The 20,332-nt window shown below is 41.6% G+C and overlaps 1 long non-coding RNA gene across 2 annotated transcripts; it reads left to right on the top strand.

The window, feature by feature from the left end:
* Positions 1 to 23: 23 nt before the first annotated feature.
* LOC109884419 (uncharacterized) lies at positions 24 to 18,992 on the top strand. 2 transcript variants are annotated; one of them, XR_002254359.2, is made up of 5 exons: positions 24 to 380; positions 1,386 to 1,692; positions 12,463 to 12,543; positions 14,048 to 14,221; positions 18,059 to 18,759. It is a non-coding gene; the product is annotated as an uncharacterized LOC109884419 (long non-coding RNA). The 2 variants fall into 2 exon arrangements; XR_004205958.1 differs by lacking the exon at positions 12,463 to 12,543 and having other exon boundaries at positions 18,059 to 18,992.
* Positions 18,993 to 20,332: the final 1,340 nt, after the last annotated feature.

The raw sequence follows: 20,332 nt of genomic DNA, 5'->3' as shown, positions 1-20,332 counted from the left end.
CTGTAACAAACCTAAAGATCTTCTGACGTCCTTTCCCTTCGTCAAATTTACGTAATCGCATTATTTTGTAAACAATTTTTTTACAAAGCTAATGTAATGGATTTAAAAAGTGTTTTTACCCCGGGATAGCCCACTAATATGAGCCATACTATGGAATATCATTTATTGAGTGCAATTCGATCTGAATATATCATACATTTAAAAGGATTTGCAATTTTGCATGAGCAGGCTTAAATTTCCCGGGAACCATAACATGGTGTCATTTCCGCGTCTTTCTTTTTCCAACACAGATAAGCCAAAACCACGACCCGTTATTCAGAGGGGCATTCTACGACGCTTTGAGTGCTCGCCAAGGCTCCAAGACCGGAAGGGAATATCACGTATGGCGAATTTTCGGTTACATTTCAAACAGTTAAAATAGACACCCTATCTCCCCAGCCCTCAAATTAAGTGCACACTTTTGATGACGTTGCATGACGTCTGTCGAGAAAACACTTGCAAGGCAAGGGAGGAAGGATATATATATATTTTTTTGAATGGACGCCTTTTCCCGGAAATTCGTCGATCGTTCATCCCACGATCATTGTGTTTTCAGCCACCTATAGCTTGTGGGTGCTTTATATGCGCCACAGTCAATTATGATTGCATGTCTACTTATATTAACTATACAATTATTAATATACGCCTACTGTATGGTAGCTCGTCTCGTAAAAGTAATGATGTTTTTGTTTGGTTAGCCTTTGGACATTTTTAGAAATAAAACTTTTTCTTCTTCAAAAGTTCCAGCTATGCAGGCTAACGTTAGTTAGCTAATTAATTTGCTAGATATCATACAGAACTATCATATATTAATAATTATATAGTTAATATAAGTAGACATGTAATCATAATTGGCTGTAGCGCATAAAGCACCCACAAACTACCGGGCGGTCCATTTGAAAATCATTCCTTCCTCCATCGCACCTGCACGTGTAAACTCGGCAGATGTTATGATCCCTTATCAGAAGTGTCCACTTAATTTGAGGGGAGAGGGTGTGTCTGGCAAGTGTTTGGAATGCAGTCCCTGATTAATAACATTTGCACTTGTATTTCAAGATTGAAAAATATAATAGCATAATGTTGTGGACCGAGCTAGCCATTAAACGTCCCTTAATGCTCAGACACATTCAATGTCTGTAGCATAGCTTATTCTACTGATTTAGTTATGTTTTACATCATATTCGTTAAATCCTTAATACATATTTTTTTCTTTTAAGACAGTAGGAACTTCAAGGGGAACATAATTTTACTTCACATGTGTTTTATTCACTTTGGGTGAGAACTATTTGTATACACTGAGTCAGACAACTTGTGATGTCTAATTTCTGATGGCCTTTTCCTTTTAGCATGTGAACAGTATGGGTGCTTAAAGCCACTGTTCTGGCCTTTTGTACCAGCCTTGGTGGAACAACAGGCAACAACTGTAGGCTGACAAGGAATCATAGTGCCTGGTCATCTGGCAGCTTTTCGGAGTGCTGCTGCTCTGTTGGCTGCTGGGCTGATGTGAGACTTCCCAAAGCAATGGATGGCAGACACAAGACTTGATGGATTGCCTTTAATTACATTAAATTGCTTCGCCATTGCCTCCAGTGCCTCACTGAAGTTGTCATCGATACTCAGCCTATTTAAGTCATCCAGCATTCCAGCAACCAGGTCAGTTGGTGATAATTCAGAATCTGTAAAATAAACAAACATGTTTTTTGTGCAATGTAAAAGTCACGTAATATATCACATAAAATGTGTCACTGTCAAAATAATGTCCGTGTGAACTGCTTAGAAGTACAATTCACCCTCATCATTGTCATTGGGCACAGGCTGTTAGTCAGGAGCAGCACACTCTGTTTGTTCCTCCAAGCAGGTGGCCATGTCTGCAAGTGAACATAGAAACTACTAAGATACAATGCACAATGAAGGTTGTATATTTGGATGGTTCAACTGCACTCAATATGGATGACAACACCATATACTATTATTTGAAAACAACAGTGGAAAATTATAACCCAAACAGAATACAAGTGCCAGTCTAAATACTTTTCCTGTATTCATTCATGAAGTGCAGATGTACTGAACAGAAGTGCCACTGACAGAGGACAGTACCAGAGACTATGTAAGGGGTCAGATGATATGACATGGTCTGATTCTCAAGAGTTTCTGTTGATTGGTTTCTGATTTGATTGGTACCAAAGGTATTTTTGGAAGAAAAGCCTTTTCTTCTCTGAACAAAAATATAAACGCAACATGTAAAGTGTTGGTTTCATGAGCTGAAATAAAAGATAACAGAAATGTTCCATATGCACAAAAAGCTTATTTCTCTCAAATGTTGTGCACACATTTGTTTACGCATTTCTCCTTTTACAAGATAATCCATCCACCTGACAGGTGTGGCATATCAAGAAGCTGATTAAACAGCATGATCATTACACAGGTGCACCTTGTGCTGGAGACAATAAAAGGCCACTCTAAAATGTGCAGTTTGGTCACACAACACAATGCCACAGATGTCTAAGGTTTTGAGGGGGCGGGCCTCATGAGTGGCGCAGCTGTCTAAGGCACTGCATCACAGTGCTACAGGCATCACTACAGATCTGGGTTCGAGCCTGGGCTGTGTCGCAGCCGGCCACGCCCGGGAGACCCATGAGGCGGCTTAGGGGAGGGTTTGGCCGGCAGGGATGTCCTTGTCCCATCGTGCTCTAGCGACTCCTGTGGTCGGCCAGGTGCATGCACTCTGACACGGTCGCCAGTTGGACGGTGTTTCCTCTGACATATTGGTGCGGCTGGCTTCCGGGTTAAGCAAGCAGTATGTCAAGAAGCAGTGCGGCTTGGCAGGGTCGTGTTTTGGAGGACACAAGACCTTCACCCCCCCTAAATCCGTATGGGAATTGTCGCGATGGGACAAGAATGTAACTACCAATTGGATTTCACAAAAAAGGGGTCAAATATATAATTTTATGTTTATTTCTCTACCATAAGCCACCTCCAATGTAGTTTTTAGAGAATTTGGCAGTACGTCCAACTGGTCTCACAACCGTAGACCACGTGTAACCATGGCAGCCCAGGGCCTCCACGTCCGGCTTGTTCACTTGCGGGACCGTCTGGGACCAGTCACCCGGACAGCTGATGTAACTGGGGTTTTGCACAACCAAAGATTTTCTGCACAAATGGTCTGAAACCATCTCTGTGAAAGGTCTTGACCTGACTGCTGTTAGGCATTGCAACTGACTTCAGGGTGCAAATGCTCACCTTCGATAACCACCGACACACTGGAAAAGTGTGCTCTTCACGGATTAATCCTGGTTTCAACTGCACCAGGAAAATGGCAGACAGCATGTATGTAAATTTGGCCCCCTAAACAATGCAAAATGTTATGTTTGGCGTAAAAGCAACACAGCTCATCACCCTGAACACACCATCCCCACTGTCAAACATGGTGGTGGCAGCATCATGGTTTGGGCCTGCTTTTCTTCAGCAGGGACAGGGAAGATGGTTAAAATTGATGGGAAGATGGATGGAGCCAAATACAGGACCATTCTGGAAGAAAACCTGATGGAGTCTGCAAAAGACCTAAGACTGGGACGGAGATTTGTCTTCCAACAAGACAATGATCCAAAACATAAAGCAAAATCTACAATGGAATGGTTCAAAAATAAACATATCCAGGTGTTAGAATGGCCAAGTCAAAGTCCAGACCTGAATCCAATCGAGAATCTGTGGAAAGAACTGAAAACTGCTGTTCACAAATGCTCTCCATCCAACCTCACTGAGCTCTAGCTGTTTTTCAAGGAGGAATGGGAAAAAATGTCAGTCTCTCGATGTGCAAAACTGATAGAGACATACCCCAAGCGACTTACAGCTGTAATCGCAGCAAAAGGTGGCGCTACAAAGTATTAACTTAAGGGGGCTGAATAATTTAGCACGCCCAATTTTTCAGTTTTTGATTTGTTAAAAAAATTTGAAATATCCAATAAATGTCGTTCCACTTCATGATTGTGTCCCACTTGTTGTTGATTCTTCACAAAAAAATACAGTTTTATATCTTTATGTTTGAAGCCTGAAATGTGGCAAAAGGTCGCAAAGTTCAAGGGGGCCGAATACTTTCGCAAGGCACTGTATACAGTACCAGTCAAAAGTTTGGACACCTACTCATTCAAGGGTTTTTCTTTATTTGTACTATTTTCTACACTGTAGAATAATACTGAAGACATCAAAACTATTAAATAACACATATGTAATCATGTAGTAACCAAAAAAGTGTTAAACATATTAAAAAACTCTTGGCATTCTCTAAACAGCGTCAACTGGAATGCTTTTCCAACAGTCTTGAAGGAGTTCCCACATATGCTGATCACTTGTTGGCTGCTTTTCCTTCACTCTGTGGTCAAACGCATCCCAAACCATCTCAATTGAGTTGAGGTTGGGTGATTGTGGAGGCCAGATCATCTGATGCAGCACTACATCACTCCTTCTTGGTCAAATAGCCCTTACACAGCCTGGAGGTGTGTTTGGTTCATTGTCCTGTTGAAAGAAAAATGATAGTCCCACTAAGTGCAAACCAGATGGGATGGCGTATCACTGCAGAATGTTGTGGTAGCCATGCTGGTTAAGTGTGGCTTCAATTCTAAGTAAATCCCTGACAGTGTCACCAGCAAAACACCATCACACCTCCTCCTCCATGCTTCACGGTGGGAACCACACATGCGGAGATCATCCGTTTACCTACTCTGCGTCTCACAAAGACACAGTGGTTGGAACCAAAAATCTCACATTTGGACTCATCAGAGCTAAGGACAGATTTCCACCAATCTAATGTCCATTGCTTGTGTTTCTTGACCCAAGCAAGTCTCTTATTATTGGTGTCCTTTAGTAGTGGTTTCTTTGCAGCAATTCGACCATGAAGCCCTGATTCACGTAGTCTCCTCTGAACAGTTGATGTTGAGATGTGTCTGTTACTTGAACTCTATTTGGTCTGCAATTTGAGGTGCAGTTAACTAATGAACTTATCCTCTGCAGCAGAGGTAACTGTGGGTCTTCCTTTCCTGTGGCGGTCCTCATGAGAGGCAGTTTCATCATAGCACTAGAGGGTTTTTGCGACTGCACTTGAAGAAACTTTCAAAATCCGTATTGACTGACCTTCATGTCTTAAAGTAATGATGGATGGTCGTTTTTCTTTGCTTATTTAAGCTGTTCTTGCTTCTGTATACCACCCCTACCATGTCACAACACAACTGATTGGCTCAAATGCATTAAGAAGGAAAGAAATTCCACAAATTATTTTTTTAACAAGGCACACCTGTTAATTGAAATGCATTCCAGGTGACTACCACATGAAGCTGGTTGAGAGAATGCCAAGAGTGTGCAAAGTTGTCATCAAGGCAAAGGTTGGCTACTTTGAAGAATCTCAAATATAAAATATATTTTGATTCCATATGTTATTTCATAGTTGTGATGTCTTCGCTATTATCCTACAATGTTGAAATTAGTACAAATAAAGAAAAACCCTGCAATGAGTAGGTATGCTCAAACTTTTGACTGGTACTGTATTTTAAAGGCTCAGTAATCGAGGAAAACACTGATTTCACCAAAGAGGCACCAATCTCATCATGACCTGCTCTTTAAGTTAGCAATTACCTCCATCACCTCTATTACAACAGGAGGATCAAACTGAAGAAAAGAAGGGAAATGTCCATTAATGTAGTCCAAGGGATTTCCATCAGTTTCCAACATTTTCTTTGACAGAGAGGAACCCACATTCACAAAAAAGTTATTGAATTCACGTGAAATAACAGAAATAGTTGTAGATGCCTACTAGTTGTAGATGCCTTTTTCTTATTCAACAGTTGATTGATGATTTTCCAAGTTGACTTCACATTATTTAAGGATTCTTGGAATTTGTCAGTTAACTATATTTTGGGGGATATCCTGTCACGACTTCCTCCGAAGTCGGTCCCTCTCCTTGTTCGGGTGGTGTTCGGCGGTCGACGTGACCGATCTTCTAGCCGTCACTGATCAATTTTTCATTTTCCATTTGTTTGGTCTTGTCTTCCTTCACACCTAGTTCCAATCCCATCAATTACATGTGTATTTAACCCTCTGTTTCCCCTCATATGTACACCGCTCAGTAGACAATGGACCTGATCGGACAGCTCAGAGCCTCTGCTTTTTTCTGTCTATAAGAAACAATAGGCTTGGTGGAAGAGGCAGGGCAGGAGCAAGGAAGGAGGGTGTGGTCAAGCAAGGCATCCCCTGAGGCTAGATGCCCTAAGGTTTTTATCAGAACGGGCATAGATTAGATTTGCCTTTTTTCTTTTCCCGACATGAGTTTGTGGTGTTTACTTTAAGATTGTTTTATTGTATGTGATTGTGCTAGTATGTGTTGGTGTGCGACGGGTTTTGTACCCACGTTGTTATTTTTGTATATTTTGGTTTTTGGTCAGCACTCATTAAACGACTCCGATTATACCAAGTTCCTTCTCCTGCGCCTGACTTCCCTGCCGCCAACACAAGTTTTCTTAGAGGACGTACAAACATTGCGAATTGAATTATCGGCGTTTCAGGTCCCGAAGTGAGCATAAGTGTACACTCGCAAACTCTACTAAAAATTAGGGCTGAGGGGCTTACATTGCAAACTTCCCTTGCTTGGCTAATCTTTTGGACCGACGACAAATATGGCCGCTTAGATTCCCCCAAGGGCTGAGGGTTTAGGGCCGAGGTGCTGTCTACTTTTTTAAAATTTGAAACGCAGCCATAGTTCTATCCACCCCATGCAATTGCAATCAGTAGATATAATCTACAACTATCAGAAATCAAGCGATATGAATCAGACAGTGGGTAGCTGCCTGACCACAGTTGGTCAAAAGGTTCAAATCAACGTTTCATATAGTGGTATAGATGTACTATATTGACAATGACACAATAACGCGAGATCACATGTCCAGCATGGCCGATAACCAGACTGTAACGGCTTTCTTTAGGTGAAGTAGAGGCGGACCAAAATGCAGCGTGGTGGTTATTCATGTTCTTTAATTTATAAAGACACTACACATGAGATAACTAACAAAAACAACAAACGTGTGAAAACCTAAAACAGTCCCATCTGGTACAAAGACAGGAACAATCACCCACAAACACACAGTGAAACCCAGGCTACCTAAATATGGTTCCCAATCAGAGACAATGACTAACACCTGCCTCTGATTGAGAACCATATCAGGCCAGACATAGAAATAGACAAACAAGACATCCAACATAGAATGCCCACTCAGATCACACCCTGACCAACCAAAACATAGAAACATACAAAGCAAACTATGGTCAGGGTGTGACACAGACCTCCGTTGCCCGCCATAGGAAGCAAAATTGGAATGAATAAATAAGACGTGAGTATTGTATTTGCAGTTCCTAAATTAATAAAAACAGTTTTAAACGTCACTTCTAAACAAGCTCCGCCAACTCGTGGCCCAGCTGGCTAGCTTTACTGACATTGCTAGCTCGTAGTCGCATTGCTAGCCGCGTTGCAGGTCGACACAGGTGCGTTCATTGCTAGGTTGCGGTTGCTAGCCCGCAGACATATCACATGTCTACACGGGTGCGTTCCATGTGGTCTTCATTGCTTCATAATTTCTGGGTGTATTACAAAGGATAGTTAATGTAACAGATTAGCATAATTGTTTCTGATTATTTTATGACTTATTGGCCTCTACTTGTATTTCTTTTATACAAATCCCGAATCACTATTGCTGGGCTGACCAAATATGTTCCTGTAGAGCTACCATCCTGTAGGTTTTCACTCCAAACCCAGTAGTAGCTAACATGATTCAATTTATCAACCAGTTAGTTAGGTGCGCTAGATAACGTTTTGAACAAAAACCTACACATTCAAACCCAGAATCCTATACTGGATTCCTCCAGACTTCGAAGACAATATTTGGAAGAGTAGCCATGCGAGGCTAGTGTTGAACATATCACCTAACCACATACTGGTGGTGTTCCTGCCTGATTACATTGCAGACATTGCATTGCATCAACCAATGGTGACCCAATTCATCGACTGTCGGACATTACATTGCTATATCATATGTGGTTAGCTGATGTATTAAACACCTATCCAAGCTTAGCAAGATCTGGCAGGCGTCTGCAATGTAGTCCGGCAGGAATGCCACCCATATGATATAGCAGAGCGGTATAGCAAACTAATGCCTGACAGCTCAGTTGATGGTGTAGCATGCAACTATTGCGTGATGCAATGCATTATCTGCAATTTGGTCAGTGCCTGGAACATGACCATCAATTAGCTGAATCAGGTATTTTAGGTTAGGGTTGGACTGAATACCCACAGGATGGTAGATCTCCAGGAAGAGGGTTCGGTATATCTGTTGTAACTTATGTAAGTAGCAGAATTCCCTTTTTCAATTAAACTGAAAACAAGCATTTCTTATAGGACAAGTTCAGGTAGTCCCTTGCAGTTTCAGTCCATTTTCATTATGTTTGGTGCCTATTGAATTCAACTCTGAACTGCCTCCAACCAAGTCCCAGGCTATTGTGGGCACAATGCCACACGATGGCTCATTTGCACTTCTATAGCTTTAGTTTAGTTTTTCTGTAGAGAGCAGTCTCATGCATTGCTCGTTGACTGATGGCCGACCCAGATCCTAGTTTATGAATTCAGAAAGACTGCCACTGCTCACGGGAAAGATCAAAAGGAATGATGTGACAAACTGGTCGTGGTCTCCCATTTCATCTGTGTGTAGTGTCTTTAGATTGGTCTGTTTCACTGGTCACAGCAAGACTCCTTTTTGCCACACAATCAGTCGGTGGGAATTGCTTTTGGTACAGCATGATAGACAAAATCTCTCCAAAGGTTATAGTTTGAATTTATTAGCAGAACATATTAAGGCACAGTGTGAATTGCATTTATCTCAAGGCCATCAGACTGTTAAATAGCCATCACTAGCCAGTACCCTGCCCTGAACTTACTCACTTTCACTAGTCGTCGACCACCCGGTTACTCAACCCTGGACCTTAGAGGCTGCTGCCCTATGTACATAGACATGAAATCACTGGTCACTTTAATGATGATTACGTACTGCTTTACTCATTATACTATATTCAAGTCAATGCCACTCTGACATTGCTCATCCTAATATTTATATATTTCTTAATTCTACTCTTACTTTTTGATTTGTAGGAATTGTTAGATACTACTGCACTGTTGGCGCTAGAAACACAAGCATTCCGCTACACTCGCAATAACATCTGCTAAATATTTGTATGCAACCAGTATAATTTTTTATTTTAATACATCATAGAATCATGTAGACGTTAAATGTATCTTTACCAGTATAGGGTCTGATAGCATAATGTAGGAAATAGTCAGAATGGCTTTGTCCTAGCAGGTAGAACTGATAAGCTGTGACATGGAAATCATGTCTTTCAGGAGTAAAATGATGGCTTCCTATTGTCATTACACTCCTGTGGTGATCTGAAGGATCAGGTTACAGTGGGTCCACTCTACAGCGTGCTCTCTCTTGTAGAGGGGGAGAGTGGGAAATTGGCTGTTTTATGGGTCAGTCATAAAATATGCTGCCCCTCTATGCTCTGTAGTGTTCGAGATTGGAATGTGAACTGTGGAACACAGAGACACCCTTGGACCTCAAAAGTTTGTATAATTAAACAATATTTGAATTTGAGAATGTGGGATGGTCCGTGGGTAGATCGCGATGAGCCAAGTAAAGGCCCCCGGCCAAACCCTCCCCTAACCTGGATGAAGTTGGGCCAATTTTGCGCCACCCTATGGGACTCCTGATCATGGCTGGTTGTGATACAGCCTGGGATCGAACCCAGGTCTGTAGTGGCACCTCTAGCACTGTGAATCAGTGCCTTAAGACTGCTGTTGGCCTGTTTGCAATTACAAGAGCAGGCAAGCATTCAAGTATTGTGGACCGTATACATTTCTCAATTGGTGTGTATTTGATGTAGGTTAATTATTGTTATTTTTAGATTCATTGTCAGAGGGGTTTCTCTTCAGAAATGTATGGGTCTAACAAAAAAAATGCTAAAGTCTACTGACTTACATTGTTTCAACAAGTACATTTGTTGTAATGCTTTGATAGAATTTATAGATAAAACAATGTCACTGACATTGTCATGTTTTCTGTTGTATGTCAGGAGTTATGGTAGGTACACAGGTCAAATGGCAGGCATTACCACCTGCCTCAAGCAGGAGTTCAGGAGTTGAAGGGGAACCTGAAGGCATTAAAAGTCAAATATTATTTAAGACGGTTGAAATCAATGGTGGTAATATATAGGGACACAATAGCGAGTCATGAAATGTTGACATTTTTATAGTTGGAGTGAAATCTCTTCTCTGTATACATCAATAATGCCGCTCTTGCTGCTGGTGATTCTCTAATCCACCTCTACGCAGACGACACCATTCTGTATACTTCTGGCCCTTCTTTGGACACTGTTAACTAACCTTCAGACGAGCTTCAATGCCATACAACTCTCCTCCGTGGCCTATAACTGCTCTTAAATGAAAGTAAAACTAAATGCATGCTCTTCAACCGATCGCTGTCCGCACCTGCCCGCCCGTCCAACATCACTACTCTGGGCGGTTCTGACTTAGAATATGTGGACAACTACAAATACCTAGGTGTCTGGTTAGACTGTAAACTCTCCTTCCAGACTCACATTAAGCATCTCCAATCCAACATTAAATCTAGAATCCGCTTCCTATTTCGCAACAAAGCATCCTTCACTCATGCTGCCAAACATACCCTCAAACTGCCGATCCTTGACTTCGGCGATGTCATTTACAAAATAGCCTCATACACTCTACTCAGCAAATTGGATGCAGTCTATCACAGTGCCATCCGTTTTGTCACCTAAGCCTCATGTACTACCCACCACTGCGACCTGTATGTGCTCGTTGGCTGGCCCGCGCTTCATATTCGTCGCCAAACCCACTGGCTCCAGGTCATCTAAGTCTTTGCTAGGTAAAGCCCCACCTTATCTCAGCTCACTGGTCACCATAGCTGCACCCAACCTGCGCTCCAGCAGGTATATTTCACTGGTCGCTGTTAAGCCAATTCCTCCTTTGGCCGCTTTTCCTTCCAGTTCTCTGCTGCCAATGACTGGAACGAATTGCAAAAATCACTGAAGCTGGTGACCCATATCTCCCTCACTCCCTCACTAACTTTAAGCACCAGCTGTCAGAGCAGCTCACAGATCACTGCACCTGTACATAGCCCATCCAACTACCTCATCACCATCTTGTTATTTATAAATATTTGTTTTGCTCCTTTGCACCCCATTATCTCATCTTTTGCACATCTATCACTCCAGTGTTTAATTGCTAAATTGTAATTATTTCACCACTTTGGCCTATTTATTGCCTACCTCCCTTATCTTACCTCATTTGCACATGCTGTATAGACTTTTTCTCTATTGTGTTATTGACTGTATGTTTGTTTATCCCATGTGTAACTCTGTTTGTCGCACTGTTTTGTTTTATCTTGGCCAGTTTGCAGTTGTAAATGAGAACTTGTTCTTAACTAGCCTACCAGGGTAAATAAAAAGATTTGAGAAACATATTTAAGATAGAGAAGAGTGTAATGAACACAAGGGGCAATAGAGAGCTGGTTTCAAGCGCAGGGCGCAGCAGGTGTTTATTGCAATGGACCGCAGGAGGAGGCAGGTAGCTGGGTCCAGGAGCAGGCAGAAGGTCATACACAGGGGGTCCAAAAGGGCAAAAGTACAGGCAGGGAAAGGCGAGTAACATCGTCCGGGAGCTCAGGTAATAGGTAGATAACAGGAAATCCGATAGGCTAAAGTACAGGCAGGGAATATGTCAAATGAGTCATTAGTGAGGCATGCAAAAACATCATACATCTAATGAACTGAACTAAATAGTGTGATAATGACACAGGTGATTGGGATCTGGAGAGTGAGCTGCATTCAGGGGATCTAGGTGTTTGAGAGAGTGAGCTGGAAAGTGGGCTAGAAAGTGAGCTGCGTTCAGGGGATCTACGTGTTTGAGGTTGTGTTGGAAGCAGACGTTACAGACAGGCATTTTCCTTATGGAAGGATTTCAGTCTTTTCACCAACTATTTTCCTATTAGGATTTTTAGGTATTGTGTTTTTACATTTCATATAATTTAGTAATTTTGTCTTCTACATAATGTTTTGCTAGGTTATCGAGTTGGATTGTATGGGAGTCGAAACAGCAATCCTTGTCCACAACCCCGATGACCCCATACCAGTCAGTGCAACCACATCTGGTTGCACTGACACATCACATTTCCTGTTACTGCACGATTAGTTTCCTGCTGTAGCAAACTGACTCAAATTAAGATCCTACATCTGTACATCTATAATGCCTTTAAATACACTCATATAGTACTGTGCCTCTTTTATTGCTACACCTAGGCAAACCTGCAGCTTCACAGTCAAAGGGGTTTGACAAGGCTAGGATGCAAGGAGTACAAGCCTTATTCAACCAGAAGTATAGTATGTATGTTTTTATTTTAAGTAACTATTAAAATGTTCTGTATGTGATTCAACAATTAAATAACGGTCCTGCTCCGCTTTTAAGCAAGCTTAAAAAATGTAACCTCTAAAAGTCAGGCAGAGTTCTGGATACAAGGGTTGACATTTGATTTATAAAAACATGTGTGGTAACTGTGCCTTGTTGGTTTACATTGTTGATATTCAAGTAAGCAGATTTCTTGATTCTGGATTTTTTTTAAATATTTTTTTATTTCACCTTTATTTAACCAGGTAGGCTAGTTGAGAACAAGTTCTCATTTGCAACTGCGACCTGGCCAAGATAAAGCATAGCAGTGTGAGCATACAACAAAGAGTTACACATGGAGTAAACAATTAACAAGTCAATAACACAGTAGAAAACAAAGGGGGGGTCTATATACAATGTGTGCAAAAGGCATGAGGAGGTAGGCAAATAATTACAATTTTGCAGATTAACACTGGAGTGATAAAAGATCAGATGGTCATGTACAGGTAGAGATATTGGTGTGCAGAAGAGCAGAAAAGTAAATAAATAGAAACAGTACGGGGATGAGGTAGGTGAAAAGGGTGGGCTATTTACCAATAGACTATGTACAGCTGCAGCGATCGGTTAGCTGCTCAGATAGCTGATGTTTGAAGTTGGTGAGGGAGATAAAAGTCTCCAACTTCAGCGATTTTTGCAATTCATTCCAGTCACAGGCAGCAGAGTACTGGAACGAAAGGCGGCCAAATGAGGTGTTGGCTTTAGGGATGATCAGTGAGATACACCTGCTGGAGCGCGTGCTACGGATGGGTGTTGCCATCGTGACCAGTGAGCTGAGATAAGGCGGAGCTTTACCTAGCATAGACTTGTAGATGACCTGGAGCCAGTGGGTCTGGCGACGAATATGTAGCGAGGGCCAGCCGACTAGAGCATACAAGTCGCAGTGGTGGGTAGTATAAGGTGCTTTAGTGACAAAACGGATGGCACTGTGATAGACTGCATCCAGTTTGCTGAGTAGAGTGTTGGAAGCCATTTTGTAGATGACATCGCCGAAGTCGAGGATCGGTAGGATAGTCAGTTTTACTAGGGTAAGCTTGGCGGCTTGAGTGAAGGAGGCTTTGTTGCGGAATAGAAAGCCGACTCTTGATTTGATTTTCGATTGGAGATGTTTGATATGAGTCTGGAAGGAGAGTTTGCAGTCTAGCCAGACACCTAGGTACTTATAGACGTCCACATATTCTAGGTCGGAACCATCCAGGGTGGTGATGCTAGTCGGGCATGCAGGTGCAGGCAGCGACCGGTTGAAAAGCATGCATTTGGTCTTACTAGCGTTTAAGAGCAGTTGGAGGCCACGGAAGGAGTGTTGTATGGCATTGAAGCTTGTTTGGAGGTTAGATAGCACAGTGTCCAAAGACGGGCCGAAAGTATATAGAATGGATCACTGGTAGCTTGAAATAATGTGTACACTTGATCTTCCTTCACTAAAGCCTTAATTCTGTTTAGATGAAGCAGGTGGACTTGGCAGAGTTCCATACATGGCTGTGGCTGCCAAGAAGGTGGCCATTGAGGTAAAGGGCATGCCAGGTCGGATAGTTAAAAAAAAAAAGCCCTCCCACTATGGCATGGACCAACTACCTACCATTTCGGAGGCAGGCCGTGGCATCAAGTTCACAAGAAGTAAGATGCAATGCTTTCTACAATGTTTCAATGGAGAATTGTAATGTCTTGGTCATTGAGATTAACAACATTGACATGTACAGGACATTCCCTTTGAACAGATACCCATTGTGGCCATTGCTCTCATTAAAGGCAACGGTAGGCTTTGCTATGAATGGCCATCCACCACTTGTTGTCTTTTGGGCCAATGTGTCTGCTGATTTTGAAAATAGTCATTTCAGAATTAGAAATTGGGTAAATTTGTGTGAGCTCATTTACCACACTACGTAATGGATGAGGTGTTTCAAGTGCAGACACTCAAATCAAATCAAATCAAATTTATTTATATAGCCCTTCGTACATCAGCTGATATCTCAAAGTGCTGTACAGAAACCCAGCCTAAAACCCCAAACAGCAAGCAATGCAGGTGGAGAAGCACGGTGGCTAGGAAAAACTCCCTAGAAAGGCCAATACCTAGGAAGAAACCTAGAGAGGAACCAGGCTATGTGGGGTGGCCAGTCCTCTTCTGGCTGTGCCGGGTGGAGATTATAACAGAACATGGTCAAGATGTTCAATGTTCATAAATGACCAGCATGGTCGAATAATAATAAGGCAGAACAGTTGAAACTAGAGCAGCAGCACAGTCAGGTGGAAGTTGAAACTGGAGCAGCAGCATGGCCAGGTAGACTGGGGACAGCAAGGAGTCATCATGTCAGGTAGTCCTGGGGCATGGTCCTAGGGCTCAGGTCAGTTGAAACTGGAACAGCAGCATGGCCAGGTGGACTGGGGACAGCAAGGAGTCATCATGTCAGGTAGTCCTGGGGCATGGTCCTAGGGCTCAGGTCCTCCGAGAGAGAGAAAGAAAGAGAGAAGGAGAGAATTAGAGAACGCACACTTAGATTCACACAGGACACCGAATAGGACAGGAGAAGTACTCCAGATATAACAAACTGACCCCAGCCCCCCGACACATAAACTACTGCAGCATAAATACTGGAGACTAAATTTAAAACACATCTGTTTGTTATTTGTTCAAAATGTACTGTAAATGTAGCCAACAAGTCAACCTGTTTTGTCTTTTATGAAGAACATACTTTATCACTTTACAATTTATCACTTTGTAATTGTCTATTTTTTTTCTTCAGTCATAAAACAGGCATCCTTGCAGTCGCAATGAACCCCATTATTACTTATCCATGATGAATTGTTTAAAAAAAAATGTTTTTAAACATTGTTGGGTGTAATTACATTGATAGATCTAGTGAACATAGGATAAGCAACGCTAACTGCACTGGTTGGGCGTGACGGAGAGAAGTTGTCAATACAAGCCTTACATCAAAGTTGCCTGAAGCAGAATGGAAAGTGTTGTGCCCTGACCAGTTATTCAGAAGAAAATCCTTGTGTCTAATTTACATAACCAACCTTAACTTACCGGCGTGGACCCAAAACACACACATTCTACACATTTATAAACTCCCTTTTTAAAGTCTTATTGCAACCATGGTGTTATTTTTACTGAAGCTTATACAGTATATCAAATAGCATGACAATGGTCCACATCATATGGGTCAGCCGGTCCTATACCACTTTGCCCAACACGTTATACCCCAGAGGTTGTAAATCAAACCTTTTTAAAGGTTGGTTTGATTTGTATTATTATGATAGGGCTCTGAAACCCATAGCTGAATGGCTTCAGACTGAGCATTTCACACTGTAAATGGCTACTGACAGTATACTCAAGTTAGGGGTAGGGGTTATATTTCACTTTATATTTTTATTAAAAGCTATTTGCCGAATGGCTTGAAACCATGCTTGAAACGGAGCAAGCCATTCGGCTGTATGGAGAAATCATGTGGCACAATGGAACGAGACACAATTGAAAGTTATGGTGTATTTTACAATTGCACTGCTGGAACTGGTTAAGTGTATTTGATTCATTAAATAATTTTAATCAATACACTGGGTCACATTTATTTAGTCTGGATTTTCCATCGGTAGATGCTCTACAGATAGTCATACTAATAATAAACTATGTGTTGACAAGCAACTGTTTGTTACGATTAGAGTTAGGTTTAGAATAAGGATTATGGTAAGAGTAAGGGTTAAGGATAGGGTAAGGGCTAGCAGTTAGTTGAAATGTTACTGTCCATCTGTCAACGCTCTACAGACTATCAAAATGAGTGTTACCATACACTAAACTGATTCATTTAGGCAAATAGAGAAGTTATATTGTAGTAGGATGTCAGTGGGATTGAGTAACATACAAAAGCCTGCTCCTGGTCTCCCAGGGTGTTTTATTACAGTTTTCTTCAATCACTGGTGCAATTATGTGGTAAATCTTCATAACTATTAGCACATAAATCAACAGATCATCAAAATGGGACATGTTTCAAAAACAAGTATATTTTCAATTGACTGAATACAACAAACATATTCACAAAGTCACTTGTTCACTGCACCAAATCATTCATACAATTTGCATACATATTACATCTAAGTATCTGCTTTTCTCAATGCATGTAGGACTCTGTAGGACGAATGTATATGGTGTAGTCAATTAAGGTTGGATATGAGCCAGGGGTTTGTAATGTACTGAGTAAAGGAAAGGCAATTGTTTGGTTGTGGTCACTGATAAGGGTGGAGAGCTGTGGATTAGTGAGGAATGGGGGGCCGAGGTAAGGTCAGGTCACATTAAGGGCGAAGGAACAGTTTATTACCCATATCACTTAACTTCCTGCCTAGCAATGATGATGTAAGGAGGAGTTCCCCTAAATTGGAGTATATATACTGTATTTGTGCTGGTGGGAACATGTCTGTCTGTTCAGCTGTCTGACCCACTGGATGAATAAACTTGGTTTGAGCTTTTATAGTTGTCTGTCATTTTTTACTTTGTTATGTAGAACCTAACATAGGTGAAAACTATTATCCCTTATTGATGTCACTTAAATCCACTTAAATCAGTGTAGATGTCATGAGGTGGGTGTAGCTGGTGCATGGAAGTCAGGTGCAGGAGAGCAGAGATGAATGGACAAAGCACTTTACTTAGGCAATCATAATACAGAACGCAACCGCGTCACAATACAAAATGCCCAAAGAACAAGTGAGGCAGCAAAAGTACAAAAAAACAAGCACAAAGTACCGGCTGCCACAAAGCACGGGTATAAAGCAAAACCCGGCACAGACCAGCCGGAAGCGTGCCAACCTCGACAATAAACAATACCCCACACAGACATGAAGGGAACAGAGGGTTAAATACACATGATAATTACTAGGAGATGTAAACCAGGTGTGCAGGAAAACAAGACAAAACAAATGGGAAATTAAAAGTGGATAGGCGATGGCTAGAAAACCGTCGACCACCGAACGCCGCCCGAGCAAGGAGAGGAACCGACTTCGGCGGAAGTCGTGACAGTAGATGAGGGGAGGAGACAGGTTAAAGAATAATTTCTAAGCCTTGAGACAATTGAGACTTGAAATGTGTATGTGTGCCATTCAGAGGGTGAATGGGCAAGACAAATTATTTAAGTGCATTTGAACGGGTTATGGTAGTTGGTGCCAGGCGCACCGTTTTGTGTCAAGAACGGCAACGCTGCTGGATTTTTCACACTCAACAGTTTCACATGTGTATCAAGAATGGTCCACCACCCAAAGGACATCCAGCCAACTTGACACAACTGTGGGAAGCATTGGAGTCAACATGGGCCAGCATCCCTGTTGGATGCTTTCGACACGTTGTAGAGTTAAATCAAATCAAATCAAATTGTACTTGTCACATGAGCCAAATACAATCTTACTGTGAAATGCTTACTGACAAGCCCTTAATTAAACGTAATCAGCCTACTTTTCTCTTTTAATCAGGTTCCTACACAGGCTCAAGGATCCTGTGATGGCCGGCCATTTCCTGGGAACAGTAGTCCTTGCAGTGCTTCTGCCATCAAGTCTTGGAGGCCCATACTTCTCAGCTGCAGATATAATGATGTCCAGCTTCTTGGACCTCTTGGACACTTGTGCAGTACAATTAATAACTCTGGCTATAAATGCTACAAATCCACCTTTTTCACAATAAGTGTATCCAGATCCCTTGATCGAAGTATAACATTTGCAACTGGTTGTTGTGCATCTACCGCCATATCGTCTTCAGAACTGTGGCCTCTTGCCCCTTCAATGCTATTCACCGCCTCCACATATGAAATTTGCTGTACATCCCTGATTCTTGACACCTCAACCTCTTTCACCCTAACAAGGCACTCAGGGAATTCGGAAATATGAACCCCACAACAGTTGCAACATTTTACATTCACAGACTCTCTAATAACATATTCCTTCCGTCTGCAAACACTTGATACATGGCAAAACGTTTTACACTTCTTTCATTGCGTTGGGTTTTGCACGAAGGCTCTTATGGCATATCTTATATATCCCAACTTTACATAGGTGGTAAATACTCATCAAACATCAATAATACTGTCATGTTCTGACCTTAGTTCTTTTGTTATGTCTTTGTTTAGTATGGTCAGGGCGTGAGTTGGGTGGGTTGTCTATGTTCCTTTTTCTATGATTTGGGATTTCTGTGTTTGGCCTGGTATGGTTCTCAATCAGAGGCAGCTGTCAATCGTTGTCCCTGATTGAGAACCATACTTAGGTTGCCTGGTTTCACTTTTGAGTTGTGGGTGATTATTTTCCGTATTAGTGTTTGTACCACACGGGACTGTTTCGTTTGTTTCACTTTGTTCTTTTGTATTTTGTAGTGTTCAGTTTGACATATTAAAATGGACACTTACCACGCTGCAAATTGGTCCGATCTCTCTTACTCCTCATCAGAAGAAGAGGACGAGCGTTACAAATACAGATAAACTTTGCTCCTTTTTCCATTTTCCATATGCTTCAAGCAATGTGCATTAACTACGCCTGGAATTGTTTTGCTGAAGATATTGATTGCCAATGTCCAACGGGACGCCAGAAAAAAACACCTTTCAAGTGTCCTGCTCCGAAAATCAAAGCTTTCTGCGTCGATATTTTCACGAGCCACAATGCACACTCATGTTGCTCTTTTAGGTACACACGATATCAACACCATACCACTCATGGTTATTTTGACTGCTTCCACTTTTTCCATCGCCTTTTTTTACCATCGTTGTGAATTCAAAAGGGTTTCCCAAATTAACATCTTTATCCTAAAAAACGTACTCTGACAAGGACCGATTCATCAGACTCATTTCCCACAACTATTTTAGCCCTTTTTGTTCAATTCTTGGACTGTTCTCCACTCATCTTTCTCGCTAACTGTACTCGACGCGCTTTCAGCCTCAAATTACACTTCTCCTTCTGCCATCTCACGGTCCTAGGGTCCTAAGGTCAATCTGTCTCCTTCAAGTAGGTGGCTTTTTTTCATTGATTCTCCCACCAAGCGAGGAGTTTTTGTAGGATGTCAATTAGAGTGTAGAATTTGTTTTACAAAAATGAATGGCTTATTTTTGTAATGCTTAAGTTATTGTGAGATATAAGAGATTATTGTTATAAGTAGGACACGTGACATCCCGGCAACTTTGAGAAAAAAACAGTAGCTACATCAGAGTTGTCTCGAGATGGCTATAGATGGCTATAGATATTCATACAGGCGGTTGATGTCAACATCTGTCATCAATTCTTTTTTTTTTAAGTGTACAATATTGATGTATCCTATCCACCAATCCAAAGAAAGGATAGGCGGGCGCTAGACAGCCCGCCATGCTGCTTTGTGGACAACGACTCCCATTGTGAAGAGACGTATCTTGTCAGTATATCCATAATCTTTGGCACATGCAACCTCTCTTCTACCTCAGCTACCGAAACCGCGCAAACAGTGTTTGATTGACAAATAATATGGGTCTAAAACGATAAAGCAAATGAGGAAACGAAATAGCAAAATTAAGCATTGCGATTGATGTATCGAATTTGATTGATCATTTCAATTTTGACCGTCTTAAAAACACACAGGTTTTGAAAGAGCATTGTCAGTTACCAATTGAGAATTATTTAAATTTTTGTCACAATTCATGCTATCATAACAAGGAAATTAAATGGAAAACATGAGACATTACATTTTTAAATGTGTCAATGTTGTACTGGATAGACCATTGAAAATAAATATCA

The sequence above is a fragment of the Oncorhynchus kisutch genome, linkage group LG3, assembly GCF_002021735.2.
Source record: "Oncorhynchus kisutch isolate 150728-3 linkage group LG3, Okis_V2, whole genome shotgun sequence".
NCBI lineage: Eukaryota > Metazoa > Chordata > Actinopteri > Salmoniformes > Salmonidae > Oncorhynchus > Oncorhynchus kisutch.
Note: the sequence above shows the minus strand (reverse complement) of the source record. Positions and strands in the feature narration are given on the sequence as shown.